We start from the raw sequence: 18,568 nt of genomic DNA on the forward strand, positions 1-18,568 counted from the left end.
TCTTACCAGACAAATCAGTCTAATTATTGTCACAAATTCAGAATTTTCAGTACTCAATTCTCAGTTAAAATTGAAATCAATTTCCAGTGAGTAGAAAATCTGCACAAGGCGCGCTTTCTGGTGTGATGGCTTATTTGCAAACTGATTAGACTGGACATCAACAAGAGCCATGTATGTGCACAAGAATTTAGCTGAATCTTGGGATAAGTCTGATGGATCATAGATTTTTTTTCAGTCCAGTCTAATTAATTCTAACCATATCTAGAAAGTAGCTGGTAAATGAAAGTGTGATCTTTTTGCAACCTTTCTCTAAAGTGCACAAATATGATTGCTTAACTAATAGTAACAGAGCACAAAGAAACAAGATTCCCGCTTTCTGTAAGATGGAAATTGGTTTGAGGCACTGGAAGTCTCAGTGACTCCTTTGCTGATACTTTCCAGGGTGACACAATCTAAAGGCTCAGCTTGTAACTGGGATGCCAGTATATACAAACCAATAGCACTAAAGATAAGTTACAATACGTCATGTCCTTGCGAAATGTGCTGGAATATTCTACTTGTTCAAGTTATGACTCCAAGTCAATTGGAGCAAACCAGGTCATTGGAAGTCTGCTGTAACAAGCAGTCAATCCATGAGACAGTTTTAAACTATTGCCTAATTATGTAATTGAGCTTGAAATAGGCTTAATTTAATTTACTGATGCCAGTATCGGTTTCCTCCCTTTATCTATCATTTTATTCCCTTAACAAATGGGATTTGACGGGAGTGGGCTGCAAGAAAAACAGACTTTTGATCATATGCGGTACAGGACAGCGAAAAGAAAATCACCTTACTTCTGTACCAAAAAAAATTCAAATATCTTGAACATGGTAGTCTAGCCTATACATTCTTGTGCAGAAACAGGGTGGGTAAATTCCTGTTACCAACAGCATTGTTATGGCAAAGATTAAGGGAGTGAGACTGCTGGATAACCACAAAATCAATGATAAGTTCCAGTCAGTAATTTATAGAGAAAGTCAGTGTATTGGATCCAATAAACTAGGAAAAACAGCCAAACCAACTATTCAATAAATTCTGTGTGATACAGTGCTAATGCAAAACCTATCTACATGTGCTAATGTTACAGGATTAGTAAATCCAAAGGCAACATGGTAGCACAGTGGTTAGCACTGCTGCTTCACAGCTCCAGGGACCTAGGTTCAATTCCTGGCTTGGCTCACTGCCTGTGTGGAGTTTGCACATTTCCTCATGTCTGCTTGGGTTTCCTCTGGGTGCTCCAGTTTTCTCCAATACTCCAAAGATATGCAAGTTAGTGGGTCGGCCATGCTAAATTGCCCCTTAGTGTCCCAGGATGCACAGGTTGAATGGATTAGCCTTGGGAAGTGTGTGGGGTTACAGGGTGGGGTGGGTGAGATGGCCTGGGTAAAATACCTCTGTCAGAGAGTTGATGCAGTCTCAATGGGCCCAAAGGCCTTTTCTGCACTGTAGGGATTCTATGAATCTCTCAAGTAGGCATAAAAAATCCAATGATATTATTGTGATGAGCAGCAGTGGAGTTATGTCCAGTGTCCTGAACAATATTTATAAATTGGTTGCCATATTTCTTACATCTCTACAATGCCTACGCTTTAAAAAAAATTACATTGTCTGTACAGTGCTTTGAGATATCCAGTAATTACGAAAGATGCAAGTGTTTCTTTTCCTTCAGTATTCACTAAAATTTCAGCTGTGAAGGTATACTCAAGTTCTAAGGGTTAACCTTCTGAATCAGAGATGAGTGCTATCTTGCAGCCAAACCACAACCAAAACACAGAACCAGAGAGAACTTTCCTTCAAAAGATTTCATTCACTTGAGCAAACAGACAGGGCCTCAGTTTAACATCTCATTCAAGATGATGGTGCCTTCAACAATGTAACATGGTAAAGGAATTTTGAAATAGAGATATTTAACAAAGATTCTTAGCAAACTCATGGTTGGGCAAAAACCTGAATCAGGGTTTAATGTGAATAAGTGCGAGGTCATGCACTTCAGTCAGAGGAATCAAAAGGCAGATTATCTAAATGGAGAGACTGCGGGTGACTGAAGTACAGAGGGATTTAGGTGTTCTAGTGTATGAATCACAAAAAGCTAGCAAACAGATCCAACAAGTTATCAAGGTGGCAAACTGTACTCTACGGTGCTCCTTACACACGTATGACTGTGTGGCCAAATTCCCCTCCAATTCAAATTTTCAAGTTTGCTGACGACACCACCATAGTGGGTCGGATCTGAATCAGTGATAAGAGTATAGGAATGAGATAGAGAATCGTAAACTGGTGCAGCAACAATAATCTCTCCCTCAACATCAATAAAGCAAGGGAGGTTGTCATCGACTTCAGGAAGTGTAAAGGAGAACATACCCCTGTTTACATCAACGGAGACGAAGTAGAAAGAGTCGAGAGCTTCAAGTTTTTAGGTGTCCAGATCATGAACAACCTGTCCTAGTCCGTACATGCCGACACTATGGTTAAAAAAACCCACCAATGCCTCTACTTTCTCAGAAGAGTAAGGAAATTTGGCATGTCACCAACAACTCTCACCAACTTTTACAGATAAGAACATAAGAAATAGGAGCAGGATTAGGCCATCCAGCCCCTCGAGCCTGCCTTGCCATTCAATAAGATCTTGGCTGATCTGTTGTGGCTCAGTTCCACATTCCCGCCCTCTCCCCATAACCCTTAATCCCCTTGCCTATCAAAAACCTATCAACCCGCGTCTTAAAAATATTGAGCGAGGTAGCCTCCACCACTTCAACGGGCAGAGAATTCCAGAGATTCACCACCCTTGAGTGAAGAAGTTCCTCCTCAACTCCATTCTAAACTACCCCCCCCTTTATCTTGAGGCTGTGCCCTCTAGTCCTACTGTCCTTTGAGCGGGAAGAGCCTCTCCACCTCTATCCTATCCATCCCATTCAACATCTTATATGTCTCAATGAGATCTCCCCTCATTCTTCTAAACTCTAACAAGTACAAGCCTAGTTTATTCAGCTTCTCCTCATAGTTCAACCCCCTCAATGCCGGAATCAGCCTAGTAAACCTCCTCTGCATTCCCTCCAAGGCCAAAATATCCTTGCGTAAGTGCGGCGACCAAAACTGCACACAGTACTCCAGTTGCAGCCTCACCAGTGCCCTATACAGCTGCAGCAAGACCTCCCTACTTTTATATTCAATCCCCCTCGATATGAAGGCCAGCATCCCATTCGCCTTCCTGACTACCTGCTGCACCTGCAGGCTGGGTTTTTGCAACTCATGCACAAGGACCCCGAGGTCCCTCTGCACCGTCGCATGCTGCAGTTTTTCACCACATAAGTAATAGTCCTTCCTACCACTATTCCTACCAAAGTGGACAACCTCACAGATGCACCATTAAAAGCATTCTTTCTGGTTGTATCACAGCTTGGTAATGGCTCCTGCTCTGCTCAAGACTGCAAGGAACTACAAGAGGTCGTGAATGTAGCCCAATCCATCACGCAAACCAGCCTCCCATCCATTGACTCTGTCTACACTTCCCACTGCCTCAGCAAAACAGCCAGCTTAATTAAGGACCCCACACATTCTCTTTTCCACCTTCTTCCTTCAGAAAAAAAGGATACAAAAAGATCTGAGGTCATGTGCCAACCAACTAAAGAACAGCTTCTCCCCTGCCGCTGTCAGATTCTTGACTGGACTTACATTGCATTAAGTTGATCTTTCTCTACACCCTAGCTATAACTGTAACACTACATTCTGCACTCTCTCATTTCTTTCTCTATGAACAGTATGTTTTGTCTGTATAGCATGCAAGAAACAATACTTTCACTGTATGTTAATACAAATGACAATAAATCAAAACAGCATTTTGGCCTTTATTGCAAAGAGATTGGAATCTAAAAATAGGAAGGCTTTGTTACAGTCATACAGGGTGTGGGCAAGGCCTCACCTGAAATTCTGTGCACAGTTTTTCCCTAAAGGGGCAGTCCAAAGGAGGATTCACTGGGATAATTCCTGGATTGAGAGCATCATCCTATCAAAATGGATTGAATTGTCTGGGTCTGTATTCCCTGGAGTTTAGAAGAGCGAGGGGTGACCTTATTCAAACATAAAAGATCCTGAGAGGGTTTGACAGTGTAGATGGTGAGATGTTTTCACTAGTGGAACAGTCTCGAACAAGGAGGCATAGCTGCAAGATAAAGGGCCAGTCATTTAAAACTGACCCATGTAAAAATTTCTTCTCGCAGAGGATGGCTAATCTCTAGAATTTTCTGCCCCAAAGGGTGGTGGAGGCTGAATCATTAGAAGTATTTAAAGTGAAGGTGAATAAATATTTGATAGATCAAGGAATAGAGGGCTCTGGGGAAATGGCACAGAAAAACTTATTGAATGGCAGGGCAGGCTTGAAGGGCCTGGTGGTCCACTCCTGCCTTTATTTATGTTTGTGTAAACAAAACATTAATCACTCACGAAACTGTAACCACTCTCAATCCCAAAGTTACTCCAAAACACAACATATTAACATATATCCAATCAGAACATGACTAAACCAACAAATCAAGCTTTTAAAATGAAATTTAAAGGATGCAAAAAGAGATTGAGGAGAAAGAAAACATTGTATTTTTCCCAGAAACTGACCTAATTTAGCCCGATTTAATAAACAATCAAGAGAAAAAAACCCTTCCTATGTAAATATATAATGAAATACTCATTAGGAACAGAGTGCCTGTAAACAACATGAAGGCGGAAAGGCCGAATGATCAGCCGAGCAGTCAGCTACTAGGCTTGGCATTTACTCTGCCTGCTCCCTGGCATTTCCAGCTGATTAAAGTGAAAACTTCAAAACCCAGCATTGCCCCTTTAAAATCTATATTACTCTAAAATCTTTGCATTGACAATGAAGAAAGTTTGCTAATTTATTTTGCTCCTCTTTCTCACAGCCAGTTCTCCCCCTGTTTTGACCCCGGAGGGCTGGAGGCGGCGGGCGCGGTAGGAGAGTCCCAGGCTTTGCCCCTGTTGCAGGCCGCGCTGGGAAAGCGGGTGAGAGGCCGCGAACCGCCACAGGCAGCGACTGAAGGAGGAAAGCGGCCTTTACCTGTACGGCCAGAGACAGCCGACATATCCCGGGCAGCGTCCAGCGGCCGCTCCTTTCCTCCCGTTACCACAGCAGCCGAGGAGCTCATCACTCAGGGGAGGCAATCTGAAAGCAACCTCCTACCCACCCCCTTCCTTACACGGCCGCCGGAAACACCCGAGAGCCCAATAACGGAAATACCCGAGCCCTGTGCCGCCGGAAATACCCGATGTACCCAGCCGGAAATACCCGATGCGCTGCCGGAAATACGCGAGTCCCCTGCCGCCGGAAATACCCGAGCCCCTGCTGGAAACACCTGAGACTCCGCCGCCGGAAGCACGGGAAACGCCGGCGGAAAATACCGAAGGTCTGCCGGAAATACCCGATTCCCGAAAATTCTCGAAAGAATCATCAGGTTTGGCAGCATCTGTGGAGAGAGAGGATCAGAGATAATGGTTCCCATTTCAATAGGATTCCTCAGAACTGCAGAGAGGTAGAAATGTGAAAACCGTTATGCTGCTGAAAATTTAATGAGAAAGATATCCCAGAACACAGGGGATGATATAAAAATCTAAAGATTTGGGCCAGAGTAAGCGGTAATAGCGCAATAAAGGTCAGCATGGTCTGAAAGCAAAGTAGCAGAATGGGCGGCACAGTTGTTAGCACTGTTGCTCACAGTGCCAGGGACCCAGATTCAATTCCCAGTTTGGAGTTTGCATGTTCTCCATGTGTCTGCGTGGGTTTCCCCTTCGGTGCTCCACTTTTCTCCCTCAGTCCAAAGATGCGCAGGTTGGGTTGATTGGCCAAGCTAAATTGCCCCTTAGTGTCCCGGTATGCGTCGGTTAGACGATTAGTGGGGTAAATATGCGGGGTTACAGGGATGAGGCCTGGGTGGGATTGTTGTCGGTGCAGATTTGGTCTGCTAAATGGCCTCTTTTTGCACTGTAGGGATTCTATGTGTCAATAGCAGAGAAAGGGTCAGCGCTGTTTGAGAGCAAAGTAGATGAGATTGTTAATGGCAGAATAAAGGTCAGCCCTGGCTGAATGCAAAGTAGCAGAATATGTTAATCTGGTAGTAGAATAAAGTCCAATGCTGTCTGAAATCAAAGTAGTGGAATGTGCTAATTACAGAGAAAAGATCAGCACTGTCTGAAAGCAAAGTAGCAGAATGGGCAACAGAGTGTCAGAGTGGTTAGCACTGTTGCCCCACAGCCCTAGGGACCTGGGTTCGATTTCCAGCTTAGGTCACTGTCTGTGTGGAATTAGCACGTTTTCCTCATGTCTGCGTGGGTTTCCTCCAGGTGCTTCGGTTTCCCCCCACAGTCCAAAAATGTATGGGTTAGGTTGATTGGCCATGCTAAATTGTCCTTTAGTATCCTGGGATGTGTAGGTCAAAGGGATTAGTGGGGTAAATATGGGGTTACGGGGATAGGGTCTGGGTGGAATTATTGTTGGTGCAGTCTCGATGGGCCAAATGGCCTCCTTCTGCACTGTAGGGATTCTATGTGTTAACAGCAGAGAAAAGGTCAGTTCTGCCTGAGAGCAAAATAGCAGAGGTTGTCAATGGCAGAATTAAGGTAAAAAAATCACTTATTATCACACTGATGCCAAGAATCAAATAAAGTTGGGTTCAAGGTGAACTTCATAACATATCACAGAGTTTCTGATCTGATCTGTGATCAGTTACGGGGGCTTTGGGTCATAGTGATTTTTCAGCAGGTCTACAAGCTCATTAATAGTTAATTGGTATATTCGGATAGGTCAGTATTCTTAACACTGAAAATCGGTGGCCCGTGTGTTCTCGACAGCTTGGTTCCAAAGAAAAGCCAGGCAGCATGCCTTAATGACTAATGGCCGGTGACTCTGACATCCTTTATGAAGTGCTTCAAAAGGTTAGCGATTGCACAGATTTACTGGATCCACTACAGTTCGCCTATTGCTGCAACAGGTCCACAGCAGACACTATTTCCCTAGCACTACACTTAATCCTGGAACACTTGTGTAACAAGGACACTTATGTAAGACTCCTATTTATTGACTACAGCTCAGCTGTTAACAGTAGAATTCCAACGAAACTCATCTCGAAACTCTGTGGTCTGGGACACGGCTCCTCCATCTGCAACTGGTTTCTTAATTTCCTAACCCATAAACTGCATTTAGTAAAGATAAGCAACAATGCTTCTTCCATGATTATCCTTAACACCAGTGTCCCACATGGCAGTGTCCTCAGCCTCTTGCTGTGCTCCTTAGAAACCTATGACTGTGTGGCCAAATTTTGCTCCAACTCCATTTTCAAATTTGTTGATGACACCATTGCATTGGGTCAGATCTCAAATAATGGAGCACAGGAAAGAGATAGAGAATCTGATGAAATGATGCAATGTCAGTAAATTGAAGGAGCTAATCATTGACTTCAGGAAGCGTAGTGAAGGATATGCCCTTGTGTACATCAATAATGATGATTTGGAAATGGTTGGGAGCTTCATGTTTCTAGGTGTTCAGATCACCAGCAACCTGTCCTGGTCCTTCCACACTGACGCTATAATTAAGAAAACTCACCAATACCTCTACTTGCTCAGGAGCCTAAGGAAATTTTGGCATGTCTGCTACGATTCTCATCAACTTTTACAGATGCACCAGAGAAAGCATCCTGCATCCATGGTATGGCTCCTGCTCTGACCAAGATTGCAAGAAACTACAAAGGGTTGTGAACACAGCCCAGTCTATCATGCAAACCAGTCTCCCCTCCATTGACTCTGCCTACACTTCCCGCTACCTCAGAAAAGCAGCCAGCATAATTAAGGACCCCATCCCCCTGGACTATTGTCTTCCAACTTCTTCAGTTGGGAAAAAGATACAAGAGCCTGAAAACATGTACCAGTGGACTCAATAACAGCTTCTTCCCTATCAGACTTTTGAATGTCCTATTATATATTAAGCTGATCTTTCTCTTCAGCCTATCTGTAACTGTAACACTACTTTCTGCACCTTCTTTCCTTCTCCCCTACATACTCTGAATGGTGCACTTATACACCTATGACTGTGGCCAAATTCCCCTCCAATGCGATTTTCAAGTTTGCTTACGACCACCAAAGTAGGTTGGATGTCAAACAATGATGGGACTGAGTACAGGAATGAGATAAAGAATCTGGTGAACTGGTGCAGCAACAATAATCCCTTCCTCAATGTCAACAAAATGGAGGAGACTGTCATCGATTTCAGGAAGCATAAAAGAGAACATGTCTTTGTCTACATCAATGGGGATGAAGTAGAAAGGGCTGAGAGGTTCAAGTTTTTAGGTGTCCAGATCACCAACAACGTGTCCTGGTTCCCCCATGCCGACACTATAGTTAAGAAAGCCCACCTACACCTCTACTTTCTCAGAAGAGTAAGGAAATTTGGCATATCAGCTATGACTGTCACCAACTTCTATAGATGCACCATAGAAGCATTCTTTCTGGTTGTATCACAGCTGGTTGTATCACAATTGTATCAGAGCTCCTGCTGTGCCCAAGACCGCAAGAAACTACAAAAGGTCGTGAATGTAGCCCAATCCATCATGCAAACCAGCCTCCCATCCATTGCCTCTGTCTACACTTTCCACTGCCTCAGCAAACCAGCCAGCATAATTAAGGACCTCACGCACCCCGGATATTCTCTCTTCCACCTTCTTTCATCGGTCTTCCAAAAGTCTGAGGTCACGTACCAACCAACTCAAGAACAGCTTCTTCCCTGCTGCTGTCAGAGTTTTGAATGGATTTATCTTGCATTACGTTCATCTTTCTCTACACCCTAGCTGTGTCTGTAACACTACATTCTGCACTCTGTCATTTTCTTCTCTGTGAATGGTATGCTTTCTCTGTATAGCACGCAAGAAACAATACTTTTTGCTATGTTAATATGTGTAACAATAATAAATCAAATCAAAATTTGATCTGTATAGTGCACAAGACACAATACTTTTCACTGTGTCCCAGGCAGCATGGTGTCACAATGGTTAGCACTGCTGCCTCAAGCACCAGGATCCCAGGTTCAATTCCAGCTTTGGGCTACCGCCAGGTGCTATGGTTTCCTCCCACACTCCGGGTTAGTTTGATTGGCCAAACTAAATTGCCCCATAGTGTCGGGGGATTAGCAGGGTAAATACAAGGGTTTGGGGACAGGGTGGCATCGGGATTTTTGTTAGTGTAGGCTCGATGGGCCGAATGGCCTCCTCCTGCACTGTAGGGATTCTGTGATTTGACAATAATGCCTCAAAATAAAAGTCAGACCGGCTATTCCCAACTGTGTAACGTGGCCTGACTTTGTCCCTGTCTCAACTCAGCTGCTGCTGAAACTCTCAGACTGTGCATTCAGCTGGTTGCACCTCAACTCTGCAATTTCCTCCCAAAATCTGCCTGTCTCTTTCACCAAGCTTTTGATCATCTGATCTAAAATTGCCTTCTGTGGCTCATACCAAGTTTTGTTTTCTGATGTTTCTGTGAAGCAACTTCTGATATTTTATGTTCAAATGTTATGTGAATATTTGTATGAAAGCAAAATACTGTAGATGCTGGAAATCTGAAATAAAAGCAAAAATACTGGAAAATCTTACCAGGTCTGGCAATGTCTGCGGAGAAAGAGAAACAGAGAAAGTTTCAGGTTGAGCTGACCTTTCAAAGTACAAAGGAAAAACAGCACAGGATCAGGCTCTTCGGTCCTACAAGCCTGTGCTGATTGTGATGCCCTAACTAAACTAAAAAAAACTTCTGCTCTTACTCGGTGCATATCTCTCTCTTCCCTCCCTATTCATGTACCCATCCAAATGCCTCTTAAATGTTGCTAATGTGCCTGCTTCCACTACCTTCTCTGGCAGCACGTTCCAGGCACCCACAGTTCTCTGTGTGAGAAGCTTCCCCCACACATCTCCCTTTACCTTTCTCCTCCTGCCTTAAACTTGTGCCCCCTCATAATTGACATTTACAAGCTGGGAAAAAGCTTTTGATTATCCACCCTGTCCATGCCTCTCATAATTGTGTAGACCTGTATCAGGTCTCCCTTCAGCCTCCATCTGAAATCTGAGTTTTTTTTGTTTTTATATAAATATTTATTGTTCTATCAGGATATTCAAGCTCCCCCTTGTCACTGCGTAATCACTGAATCTTTATACAGTTCCTTTTATTCTTTGGGAGTAATTTTTGGCCAGACCGACATTTGCTACCCATCCCTAATTGCCCTTGAACTGAGTGGCTTATTTGGTTATGTCAGTGGGGCACTTAAGAGTCAACCCCACATTGCTGTGTGTCTGTAGTCACATGTAGGATAGATTAGGTAAGGATGGCAGATTTCCTTCTGTAAAGGAACAGAAGTGAAGCAGATGGGTGTTCATGACAATTGATAATTTTATGGTGAGACTAACTTACAATTCCAGATTTATTAGTTGAATTTAAATTCCACCAGCTGCCAGTGTGGGATTTGAACTTGTGTTCCTAGAGTATTATCCTGAGTCTCTCGATTATTACTCCAGTATGTTACTGCTATGCCACTGTTTTCCCCTAAATTGCGTCATAATAGAACATAGAACACTACAGCACAAACAGGCCCTTCAGCCCATGAGTTGCGCCGATCACATCAACACCTACCAATCTATAGACCTATCTATAACCCCCAATCCTATAAAACCCCATATACTCATCCAGAAGTCTTTTAAAAGACCCCAGCGAGTTCGCCTCCACGACCACTGACAGCAGCCGATTCCATTCACTCACCACCCTCTGAGTGAAAAACTTACCCCCAACATCACTTCTGTACTTTCCTCCCCGCACCTTAAATCTGTGTCCTCTCGTAGCGACCATTTCAACCCGGGGAAATAGCCTCTGAGAATCCACCCTATCTATTCCTCTCAACATTTTGTAAACTTCTATCAGGTCGCCTCTCAACCTTCGTCTCTCCAGGGAAAAGAGACCCAGCTCCCTCAACCTAACTTCATAAGGCATGCCTCCCAGTCCAGGCAACATCCTTGTAAATCTCCTCTGTACCCTTTCAATAGCTTCTACGTCTTTCCTATAGTGAGGCGACCAGAACTGCGCACAGTACTCCAAATGAGGCCTGACAAGGGTCTTATAAAGTTGCAGCATTACCTCCCGACTCCTAAACTCAATCCCTCGATTAATGAAGGCCAGTACACCATACGCCTTCTTGACCACCTCTTCCACCTGCGAGGCCGATTTAAGAGTCCTGTGGACCCGGACCCCAAGATCCTTCTGCTCTTCAACACTACTAAGACTCCTGCCCTTGATAGTGTACTCGTTCATCCCGTTGGTTCTGCCAAAATGGACGACTACGCATTTATCCGCGTTGAAGTCCATCTGCCACTTCTCCGCCCAGTCCTGCATCCTATTTATGTCCTGCTGCAACTTTTGACATCTTTCCAGACCATCCACAACACCACCGACCTTTGTGTCATCAGCGAACTTACTTACCCATCCCTCCACTTCCTCATCCAGGTCATTTATGAAAATGACAAACAGCAAGGGTCCTAGAACAGATCCCTGGGGCAGTCCACTGGTGACTGACCTCCATTCAGAAAAAGACCCATCCACAACCACTCTCTGCCTTCTGCAGGCAAGCCAGTTCTGGATCCACAAGGCCAAACGCCCTTGGATCCCATGCCCTCTCACCTTCTCAAGAATAATGTTTTCCTTCAACTCTTTCCCATGATTTGGTGACCTATGTTATTCACCCAGTTCATAGAATCAGTGGTACGGAGTCAGGCCTTTCAGCCCAAATCCTTCAGAGCATGCTGACCAAAGGCCTATCTAAACTAATCCCATTACCTCCATTTGGCCCATATTCCTTTAAACCCTTCTATCCATGTATCTGTCCAAATGCCTTTTAAATGTTGTCAATGTCCCTGCCTCAGCCACTTCCTCTGGCAGCTTGTTCCATGATGTAGAGATGCCAGTGTTGGACTGGGGTAAATACAGTAAGAAGTCTCACAACACCAGGTTAAAGTCCAACAAGTTTATTTGATAGTAAACCCACAAGCTTTCGGGGTTTGTCCTTCATCAGGTGAGTGGAGAGTTCTGGTCTCAAATAGAGCATATAAAGGCACACACAGTTTACAGAATACTGATTAGAATGTGAGTCTTGACAGCTAATCAATTCTTAAAGGTGCAGACAATGTGAGTGGAGATAGCATTAAGCATAGGTTAAATAGTGTACATACCCTCTGCGTAAAAAAGTTGCTGCTCAGGTTCCCATTAATTTTTTCCACTCTTAACTTAAACCTCTGCCCTCTAGTTCTTGATTCCATAACCCTGGGAAAAAGACTGATTTCATTCACCTATCCATGCCTCTCATGATCTTAAACACCTCTATAAGATCACCCCTCAGTCTCATACGCACCAAAGAAAAATGTCCTAGCTTGTCCAATTGCTCCCTACAACACAGTCCCTTGAGTCTTGGCAGCATCCTTGTAAATCTCTTTTGCACTCTCTCCAGTTTAATAACATCTTTCCTGTAACAAGGTGACCAAAGCTGAACACAATACTCCAGGTGCGGCCTCACCAACATCCCATGCAACTTTTTTTAAATTCATTTGTTGGACATGGGTGTCGCTGGATGGCCAGCATTTATTGCCCATCCTTAGTTCATAGAGTCATAGAGGTTTACAGCATGGAAACAGGTCCTTTGGCCCAACTTGTCCATGCCGCTCTTTTTTTTAAACCCCTAAGCTAATACCAATTGCCCGCATCTGGCCCATATCCTTCTATACCCATTGTACCCGTGTAACTGTCTAAATGTTTTTTAAAAGACAAAATTGTACCCGTCTCTACTACTATCTCTGACAGCTTGTTCCAGATACTCATCACCCTCTGTGTGAACAAATTGCCCCTCTAGACTTTTTTGTATCTCTCCCCTGTCGCCTTAAACCTATGCCTTCTAGTTTTAGACTCCCCTACCTTTGAGAAAAGATATTGACTATCAAGCTGATCTATGCCCCTCATTATTTTATAGACCTCTATAAGATTACCCCTCAGCCTTCTATAGTCCAGAAAAAGAAGTCCCAGTCTATCCAGCCTCTCCTTAAAACTCAAACCATCAAGTCCTGGTAACACCCTAGTAAATCTTTTCTGCTGTCTTTCTAGTTTAATAAAAACCTTTCTATAATAAAGTGAGCAGAACATTACACCGTTGACCAGAACTGTACACAGTACAGTTGCCCTTGAGAAGGTGCCAGTGAGCTGCCTTCTTGAATCACTGCAGTTCATGTTCTGTGAGTTGATCCACAATCCTGTTAAGGAGGGAATTCCAGGATTTTGACCCCACAACTGCAAAGGAACGGCGATATATTTTCAAGTCAGGATAATGGGTGTTCCCATTTATCTGCTGCCCTTGCCCTTCCAGATAGAAGTGGTCATGGGTTTGGAAGGTGCTGTCTAAGGATCTTTGGTGAATTGCTGCAGTGCATCTTGTAGATAGTACACACTGCTGCTGCTGAGCATCGATGTTGGAGGGACTGAATGTTTGTGGTGCCAATCAAGTAGGCTGCTTTGTCCTGGATGATGTCAAGGTTCATGAGTGTTGTTGGAGTTGCATCCATCCAGGCAAGTGGGGAGTATTCCATCACACTCCTGACTTGTGCCTTATGTTGGCAGCACCCTCTCCCAAGCAGTGACTATTGATGCAGAAGTTAACTGCAGAATAGCAAAGGCAAGTTCTGCTTTTGGTACACTGCACTCCACTGTATGGGAATGTCAAGGAATAAGCCCAGCAACAAAACTGAAAGTCTACAGCGCCGTGGTACTCACTACCCTCCTGTATGCCAGTGAAATGTGGACCGTGCATCGAAGGTATGCAAGACATCTCAATTATTTCCATATGACTTGTCTTTGCAGAATATTATGCATTCAATGGCAAGACAAAGTACCAGACACTGAAGTTCTCTCTAGAGCAAGTCTACCATCAGTCCACACACTGCTGATGAGAGTGCAGACCTGGTGAGCAGGTCATGTCATTCATATGTCAGACGAGCTCATAGCCAAGCAGCTCCTTTTTGGAGAACTCTGCTGGAAGACGCTCACATGGAGGGCAGAAGAAACATTTCAAAGACACACTCAAAGCCTCCCTGAAGTCACTTGACATTGACACAACCACCTGGGAAATGCTGGCACAAAACTGCCCTACCTGGCGCTGCCTCATCCACAAAGGCTGTCAAGCTCACGAGGCAAGGTGTATTGCTGCAGCACAACTTGAGCGCGAGCTGCGCAAGTCCAGAGCCACCAGCACAACAACTAGAGTGTCTGCACAAGTCTGTCCAATATGTGGCAGGACATTCCGTGTCCGAATTCTGATCAGTCAGCTTTGGACACACCGCAACCAGCCTCAAAATGACTAATGGTGTCGATGTCCTCATCGATGACAATGGACGAACAACAGCGACTTGTGCCTTGTAGATGGTGGATAGGCTTTGGGGAGTCAAGAGTTGAGTTACACGCTGCATTATTCCCAGCCTCTGACCTGCTCTTGTAGCCATTGTGTTTATGTGATGAGTCCAGTTGAGTTTTTGGTCAATGGTAACCCCATTGCTCACAGTGGGGGAATTCACTGATGGTAAAACCATTGAATGTCAAATGGGCAGTGGTTAGAGTGTCTCTTATTGCTGATGGTGATTGCCTGGCATTTGTATGGTGTGAATGTTACTTGCCATTTGTCAGACCAAGCCTAGATATCGTGCATAACTTGTTGCATTTGAACATGGACTGCTTCAGTATCTGAGGAGTCGTGAATGGTGCTGAACATTGCGCAATAATCAGTGAACATCTCCATTTCTGACCTTATGATGGAGCGAAAGTCATTGATGAAACAGCTGAAGATTGTTGGGCCTAGGACACTATCCTGAGGGAGTCCTGCAGAGATGTCCTGGAGCTGGGATGACTGATCCTCCAAAACCACAATCATCTTCCTATGTACCAGATATGACTAACCAGCGGAGGGTTTGACCCTGATACTCATTGATTCCAGTTTGGCTAGGGTTCCTTAATGCCACACTCAGTCGAATGCGGCCTTGATGTCAAGGGCTGTCACTCTCACCTCACCTCTGGAATTCAGCTCTTTTGTCCATGTTTGAACCAAGGCTGTAATGAGATCAGGAGCTGAGTGACCCTGGCGAAACCCAAACTGGGCGTCAATGAGCTGGTTACCTCCCAAATTCCATTCCCAATACCTTGGCTGAAGAAGGCCAGCATGCCAAAAACCTTCTTCATTGCCTTATCTACCTATGACTCCACCTTTAGAGAACACTGCACCTGAACTCCCAGGTCCCTCTGTTCCACGATACTCCCAAAAGTCCTACCATTCACCGTGAAAGCACTACCTTGATTTGACTTTCCAAAATGCAACACCTCACATTTATCTGTATTGAACTCCATTTGCCATTTCTTGGCTCACTTCCCCAGCTGACCAAGATGCTGTTGCAATTTATGATAACCTTCCTCACTGCCTGTAATACCACCTATTTTAGTGTCAACTGCAAATTTACAGATCATTCCTTGAACATTCTTATCCAAATTATTGATATAGATAACAAACAGCAATGGGCCCAGCACTGACCCCTGAGGCACATCACTAGTGTAGAGATCTGTAAGCTGTGTGTGACTTTATATGCCCTTCTCTGATTAGAACCTTCCACACACCTGATGAAGGAACACCGTTTCCGAAAGCTTGTGGGATTACTATCAGATAAACTGGTTGGACTTTAACCTGGTGTTCTGAGACTTCTTACTGTGCACGTCACTAGTCACAGGCCTCCAGTCTGACAAACATCCTTCCACCATTACCCTCTGCTTCCGACCATCAGGCTAACTGTATATCCAATTTACCAGCTCTCCCTTTATTCCATGTGATCTAACCTTCCAGAACAGCCTACCATGTGGAACTTTATCAAAGGCCTCACTGAAGTCCATAGAAATTACGTCAACCGCCCTGCCCTCATCAACCTTAATGATCATTTCATCAAAGAACTCTAACAAATTTGTATGGCATGGTCTCCCGTGCACAAAGCCATACTGACTGCTCCTAATCAAATTCTGTCTTTCCAAATGCCTGTATATCTTATCCCTCAGAATCCTCTCTAGTAACTTACCCACCAAAGATGCTGGGCTTACCAGTCTATAATTCCCAGGCTTTTCTTTGCAGCCCTTTTGGAGGGCACAACACTTGTGACCCTCCAGTCTTCTGGTACCTCACTCTCGGCTAACAATGATGCAAATATTTCAGCCAAGGCTCCCACAATTTCTTTAGCCTCTAGCATTGTTTTTGGATATACCTGGTCAGGGCCAGGAGATTTATCCACCTTCGTACATTTTAATATGACCATCACCTCCTTTGCTGTAGTGTGAGTTGAGGAGGAACTTCGGAGTTGAGGAGGAACTTCTTCACTCAAAGGGTGGTGAATCTCTGGAATTCTCTGCCCGTTGAAGTGGTGGAGGCTGCCTCGCTAAATATATTTATGTCACGGGTAGATAGGTTTCTGATAGACAAGGGAATTAAGGGTTATGGGGAGAAAGCGGGAAAGTGGAACTGATCCACTTCAGATCAGCCATGATCTTATTGAATGGCGGGGCAGGCTCGAAGGGCTAGATGGCCTACTCCTGCTCCTATTTCTTATGTTCTTATGAACTGTCCCCAGTATACTGTCACTAACTTTCCCTGGTTCCCAAGTCTTCATGTCTTTCTCCATGGTAAACACAGAGGAGAAATATTCCTTTAGAACTTCACCCATCTGCAGTTACACATTTATGTGCCCGCTTTGGTCCTTGAGAGGTCCTTTTCTCTCTCTAGTTATTCTATTTCCTCTAATATTCTTAAAGAATCCCTTTGGATTCATCTTAATCCTCTCAGCCAAAGCTAACTCATGCACCCTTTGTGCCCTCCTAATTTCGTTCTTGAGTATACTCCTGTATCCCCTGTACAGCTCAAGGAAACCCCTTGATTTCAGCTGCTTGTACCTGAGATATGCCACCTTTTTTTTACTGGCCAAAACCTCATTATGTTTTGTCATCCAGGGCTCCCTATTCCTGCCAGCCTTGTCCTTCACCCTAACAGGAACATATAAACCCTGAACTCCAAACTATTTCAATTTTAAAGGCCTCCCACTTGCTGGAGGTCCCTTTGCCCTCAAACAAGCTACTCCAATCAAACTTGCAAGCTCCTGTCTAATTCCATCAAAATTCACCTTGCCCTACTTTAGAACTTGCACTTGTGGACCAGTTTTGTCCCCTTTCCATAAGTATTTTAAAATTAATAGAACTATGGCCGCTGGTCCCAAAGTGGTCCCGCACTATCACTTCTGTCAGTTGCCCTACTCTATTTCCCAAGAGTATTTCTCTATTTGCCCTTTCCTGAGTAGGACCCTCCACATACTGCCTGAGGAAACTTTCCTTAACAAATTTCACCCCATCTAAGTTCTTAACATTATGGCAGAGCCAGTCTATATTAGGAAAATTAAAATCCCCTTATGTGACCACCCTATTACTCCTGCAAGTCTCCCCAGTCTCCCTGCATATTTGAACTTCTAACTCCTGTTGACTATTTGGGGGTCTATAGTACAACCCTAATAAGGCCACCATCCCCTTCTTATTTCTTAATTCCTCCCACAAAGGCTCGCTGGATGATCCCTCGGTTATTTCATCTCTGACTATTGCCTTGATGCTCCCCTTAATCAAAAATGCAACTCCCCCTCCTCTCTTTCCTCCACCTCTGTCCCACCTGTACTCTGAAACATTGAGCTGCCAGTCCTGTCCCTCCCTTAGCCATGTTTTAGTTATGGCTATAATATCCCAGTCCCACATACATATCCATGCCCTGAATTTATCAGCCTTACCTATCAGCCCTCTTGCATTGAAATAGATGTAACTTAATCCAACAGGTTTTCCCCGCTCCCTGCCATTCTCCTGCTTATCATGTCTATTCAGCTTGCCGTTGCTGAGTACTGTGCCTCCTTTCAGCCCCTCGTTTACTTCCATGTTGTTGAGGAACCCACCTCCGCAAATCTAGTTCTTTAATAGCTCCTCTATTGGTCCTCACTTTGAACCAAATTGACTCTATCTTTGGCCCCTCTACATCTCCGGAGCTCTTCAATCAGTAGTGCCACTTTGCCCCCTTTTCTCCTTTCCTGAAAGGATGGCAGAGGCAAATGTAATTGTAGCTTTCAAAAGGGAATTGAATAAGCAACGGAGGAGAAAAGAATCACAGAGATCCTGGGGAAAGGTGGGAGAGTGAGACTAGCTGAGCTGCTCTTTCAGGAGGATAAGATGGACTGAACGGCTTCCTGTCATACTGTAACTATTCTGCGGTTCTCTGATTCCATTTTTCCTGAATACCTTGTAGCCAGGAATAAATATTAAGTTTTTAATCCATGCCTTGTTTGAGCCAGAATTATGTTATTGCCATTACGTAATTACCCCATGTCAGCTTGTGGCTCACCAATCTTATTTACCCCA

The 18,568-nt window shown here is 44.3% G+C and overlaps 1 protein-coding gene across 7 annotated transcripts in view; it reads right to left on the minus strand.

Moving 5' to 3' along the window:
* Nucleotides 1–5,248, minus strand: part of ralgapb (Ral GTPase activating protein non-catalytic subunit beta) — a 126,841-nt gene extending 121,593 nt beyond the window's left edge. For all 7 annotated transcript variants that reach the window (XM_080204567.1, XM_080204573.1, XM_080204572.1 and 4 more), the window contains exon 1: nt 5,106–5,248. The gene's annotated coding sequence lies outside the window, so the exon portion shown is untranslated. The remainder of the gene's footprint in view (nt 1–5,105) is intronic.
* Nucleotides 5,249–18,568: the final 13,320 nt, after the last annotated feature.

Source organism: Carcharhinus amblyrhynchos, chromosome 16 (assembly GCF_965287045.1).
Source record: "Carcharhinus amblyrhynchos chromosome 16, sCarAmb.v2.hapA, whole genome shotgun sequence".
Lineage (NCBI taxonomy): Eukaryota > Metazoa > Chordata > Chondrichthyes > Carcharhiniformes > Carcharhinidae > Carcharhinus > Carcharhinus amblyrhynchos.